This window comes from Aptenodytes forsteri, unplaced genomic scaffold (genome assembly GCF_000699145.1).
Source record: "Aptenodytes forsteri isolate BGI_AS27 unplaced genomic scaffold, ASM69914v1 Scaffold113, whole genome shotgun sequence".
Lineage (NCBI taxonomy): Eukaryota > Metazoa > Chordata > Aves > Sphenisciformes > Spheniscidae > Aptenodytes > Aptenodytes forsteri.
Genome location: NW_008795032.1, coordinates 34,931 through 39,946, shown reverse-complemented (window position 1 = coordinate 39,946; position 5,016 = coordinate 34,931). Strand labels below are relative to the sequence as shown.

The 5,016-nt window shown below is 55.2% G+C and overlaps 1 non-coding gene across 1 annotated transcript; it reads left to right on the top strand.

The window, feature by feature from the left end:
- Positions 1-4,927: 4,927 nt before the first annotated feature.
- TRNAM-CAU lies at positions 4,928-4,999 on the top strand. The gene has a single exon. It is a non-coding gene; the product is annotated as a tRNA-Met (tRNA).
- The last annotated feature ends 17 nt before the right edge of the window (positions 5,000-5,016 follow it).

Sequence of the window (5,016 nt, the reverse complement as noted above, 5' to 3'; positions counted from 1 at the left end):
CCTCCTCCCCCCCCCCTCCTCTGACAGGCCTAAGGCTGTTGCTACTTAAGGAAGATGGTGTGTTCACAGCACACAGCAGTCAGGAGAGATTACTCCAGGGTGGGTTCTCCATGGACTGCAGTTCCTTCAGGGAATACCCACTTGCTCTGGCAGGGGTCCCTGTGGATATCTGCTACAGTGTGGTCCTCTCCACAGGCTGCAGGGATCAACCTGCTCTGTCATGGTGTCTTCCACGGGCTGCAGGGGAATCTGCTCCAGTGCCGGGAGTACCTCCTGCCGCTCTTTCTGCTCTGCCCTTGGTGTCAGCGGGATTGTTTCTTGCATATTTATTTTCCTCACTTTGCATTTGCAAGGTCTGGGTATCTCCTGCTCGGATCTTGTAAGAAAGTGCACCTACTCCCCCCTTCTCCCCCCAGAAAAACCCCAAAGCCACACTGTACCACACCAACGGGGAAGCTGTAAGTTGAATTTGCTGGTGAAAAAGAGCAGCTGAAGGGCTGCTTTTTCTCTTAGAAGAATCATTATTTGTGCTTTTTGTCCCTAGAACAGGGGTGAGCAGACTTGAGATGCGACTGAAACCTCCTCTGTGCAGTATATTGACCTTTCTTGAGAATAAAGGTACCTAACAAATGTGGGTTTTGCCTGCATGCTCACTGCCTCCTCTCTCTAACCGGTTCCATACCTGCATTTCTTGTATTTATCCCTCTGCAGCTTGGGATACCTCCTATATTGTACCTACCCACCCATCTCCAAGCTCCCACCACACCCTCCTGAGCTCTACTGCACACTCCTCAACCTTTCTTTCCTGATGTCCACTTTTCCTGGGCAGCCTGTCCTGGTTTCCTTTCCCGACTACCTAGCTGAATAAAAGTGCTCGGTGCATGCTTTTACATCCTGGTCCTTCAAAACATCGGCAGCAGGTGAGGCACCCCTGGGGCCGGTGTTGCTTTTGAGCTTTTGGAGCAGCTTGATCTAAGGCGTTCTCCGCTGTGCTCTTTTGCCCAACCTGGCCGCTTTCAGTGGTGCAATAACTGGCTTGGTGGATGATGTAAGAACAGCGGAAGTAATTTTCCTTGACTTCAGGAAGCCTTTCGGTGTGGTCTCCCAGAATGACCCTGCAGCTTCACTGAGGAGATAGGCCTGGATGGGTGGACTATAGGATGAAGGGAAAATTGGCTGAGCTGCCGCTAAGTTGAGAGTACAGCTAACCGATGCCGAAGGGTGCAAAGAAGGCGACCTCATCTTGGTTCAGACCAACCTAAATCTTCTCAGGTGTGATGGTGACACAGCACAGGGCACATTCTCCAGCAGGTGTTGGAGCAGCTGTGCCTGCCAGGGCAGAGGCTTCAACCCAGACGGTTTCAGATGGTGGATGAAGCCCTGCAAGTCCCAGGCTGCAGGGAGCGCCTGGGGCCTCCCCCTGAGGCTGGCAGAGATGGTCTTCCCTGCTGGAGGTGTGGTGGTGGTGAAGACCTGTGTTACTAAGTGGAGTAATTATAAGAGGAAGTCAGCAGGCTAAGCAGCATCAGAGAGCGTGAGAAACAGGTAGGATCTTCTCGGACCCTGCACTTCAAGATCCCTGGACCTCAGCTGCAGCGGGGCGACAGGCAGAGTCTGTAGCAGACCATAACTGGAAACTAGAAGGAAGGCAAGGGCTGGAAGCTGGTGACTTCTGGCACCGAGAGAAAGGCTCCTGCTCCACCTGAAGGCTTGCAACAATGGAACAGGTTCACTGTCCTCAAAGCTGGGGAGGAGGTGGGTGTGTTTTCAGATGAACCGTCTGGGCTAACTGACCCAAACCACGCAAGACCACCAGGAGGAAGCAGCAAGTGATAGTAGTGGGTGACTCCCTGCTGCAGGGTACGACTTGACTTGTCTAGAGAAGTGTGCTGCCTGCTGTGCGCCCAGATCTGGGGTGTTGTGGAGAGACTGCCAAAGCTTGTCTGACCCTCTGACTGTCACCCCCCGCTGTTCTTCCATGTGGGTACCAGTGATACTCCCAAGGGCAACCTGGAGAGTGTCAAACATGACTACAGAGCTCGGGGCGGCCGTGGTCAGGGGGATGGGAGTGGTAGGCACGGCTGACAAGCAAAGGGTCTGGGGTGATGTGAATGAAAGGGAACACAAAATCAGCAAAACAAGGCTTAAGCGGAGTCGCCTTCAGCACTTTCATGCAAGCAAGAAAGTGCCTACAAGGCACCACTATGGAGAAATTCCCCAAACCCTTTCTGGGCAATCAGCATGCTGGGCTGCCTCTCTGACGTGCCTGTATGCTAATGCACACAGCATGGGGAATAAAGGTGAGGAACTGGAGATCTGTGTGCAGTCACACGACTGTGGTCTTGTTGGGATCATGGCGTTGTGGTGGGACAGCTTGCATGACTGGAGTGTTGTGATGAAGGGACACAGGCTCTTTAGGAAGGACAGGCCGGGAAGATGAGGGGGGGGAGTTGTCCTTTATGTGAGGCAGCAGCTGGGGCGCCTGGAGCTCTGCCTGGGGATGGGTGAGCAGCCAGCTGAGAGCTTATGGGTCGGGATTAAAGAGCAGACCAGTATGGGTGACATTGTAGTGGATGTCTGCTGTAGGCCACCTGACCGGGAAGAACAAGTGGATGAGGCTGCCTACAGACAGCTGGAGGCGGCCTCACATTCACAGACCCTGGCCCTCATGGGGGACTTCAACCACCCTGATACGTGCTAGTGGGATAACCCAGCAGGATGTAAACAGTCCAGGAGGTTCCTGGAGAGCATCAATGACAACTTCCTGAGCCAAGTGATAGGGAAGTCAACGAGGAGAGGTGCTTTGCTGGACCTTGTACTCACTGCCAAGGAAGGGCTTGTTAGGGATGTGAAGGTCAAATGCAACCTTGTCTGCAGTGGCCATGAGATGGTGGAGTTCAGAGTCCTGAGGGGAGGTAGCCAGGCAAAAATCAAGATCACAACGCTGGATTTCAGGAGAGCAGACTTTAGCCTCTTTAGGGATCTGCTTGATACAGTCCCATGGGATAAGGCCCTGGAGGGAAGAGGGGCCCAAGAAAGGAGGTTGATATTCAAGGATCACCTCCACGTTCAAGAGCAGTCTATCCTGACAACCCAGAGCTGCATCCCATGCCTGAGCTCCAACTGCATCCTTGACGCCCCCTCTTAGTGCCACACCCCATGTCTGACCCCCACGCCCATGTCTGACCCTTCTCACAAGCTCATCCTCGTTTCCTCCAGGCCCTGCAGAGCTGAAGATGCTCCTGTGGGATTGCAGCGAGGCGCAGCAGCTGGGGCCCGGCTGGGGTGCAGCGCCTTGGGGCAGGGGCAGTCCACCACAGCACCTCAGCCTCAGGGTCCTGGGGTACCAGGGGCTGAGGTGATGCCAGCCCTGGCAGTGCTGGGGGCTGTGGGTCCCCTGAGGCTGGTGCAAGGGGCACTCTGGAAGGGACAGGACAGGATGTGGGATGGGACGGGAGGTGTCAGGGTCAGCCAGGGCTGGTAGGGGCAGGGGCTGGTCTTTCCTGCCTGGTTCCCTCCCAAAACTGCTGCAGTGGGGGGAGAGGGAGGGATCAGACCTGGCTTTGTTGCAGAAAGAAGTGGTGTGTTGGGGAAGGCACACTCTTCCTGTCGGAAGGGTCTCTGTGGGGTGGCTCTTGCAGGGCATCCTCCATGGGCGCATCCCTCGGGGCTGGTGGATGCAGGCAGGCTTCCCCCCAGGAGCATCCCCCAGGGCTGGGGTGCAGGCAGCCCCCCCACTCCCCCAGCATGAGACAACATTAGGTGTTGTGATTAAAGGCTCACGTCCATGAATGAAGAGGAGCAGAGGAACGACGAGAGGTGGAGGAACCCTGGGAATCTCCACAGTGCCAGGGACCCCCTGACCCGGCTGCTCCCAGGGCCATCCGTGGGCCAGGAGGTGGCACCCATCACGATGGTCAACAGGGGCAGCTCTCCAGATCACCTTTTGGATGGAGGGGGTGACTGCCTAGGGGTGAGGGACACATTATGGGATGCAGGGGAAGAGCATTTTGGGATTGTACAAGAATCATTATGGGATTTTCAGGGGGAGGAATCAAAGGTGGGGAAAAGGAGGGATCAAGGTGATTTGGGGAGCCACAAATGTACGAAAATAGAGGGATAAGGATATGAAAGGGGTTGTGTAACATCTATCTAACTACCCATCTACCAGTTTGGGGTGTATATGTGTATGTGCCTCCTGGGGATACATGCTCAGCCTTGCTGCTGGCTGAAGCTGGGGACATGGAGCCATGGCAGCCTCGGCTGTGTTGGGCTGCTGGCTTTGGCAGCACCTAACAGAGCATCCCACAGGTGTTACACAAAGGGCGCTGGTACAGGCTCGCAGGCACAAAGAACTACTAGCAGTGTCTGCAGCTGGTGGCATACATTGGCTCTGACGGTAAATGTTTATTGTAGGCAAAAATAAAAAAAGGGAGAGGAAGAGACAAAAGGGGGGGAAGGGAAACCTCTCCCCAGAGGCCAGCTGGCGTGAGAAGCACTGAGCTCCCAGATGAGCAGCAACCTTGGTCTCTGCTCCAGTGCAGCAAGCTGTGACGGTGGTGATGGTGATGATGTATGTTGTGTATTTTGCTTGATCCCATTTGTGGTGCTATTAGGGTGCTTGTGTTGCATGCTGACTGGTTGCTGACGTTCTGTGCAAAGCTGTTTTTCGACAATTCTTCACTGTTTAAATGGGCGCCGTTGGCTGTAGCATGCAGTGAGGTTTGTCCTCGAATACGAACGAAAACCTGCAACAGAGGGAGTAGGGAAAGCGTGGGGGGAGAGTAGGGGGCGAAGCTCTCCCAGGGGACCATCTCCCAGGGCTGAGGGGTACAAGCGGGACCGCTGCAGCAGCGCCTGCGAGCGCGGGCAGGGAGGGCACCTACGAGTGCCTCTAAATAGGCAGCGCGGAAACCACACCGCAGTGAGCAGAGTGGCGCAGCGGAAGCGTGCTGGGCCCATAACCCAGAGGTCGATGGATCGAAACCATCCTCTGCTAGTCGTTTTCTCTCCCCC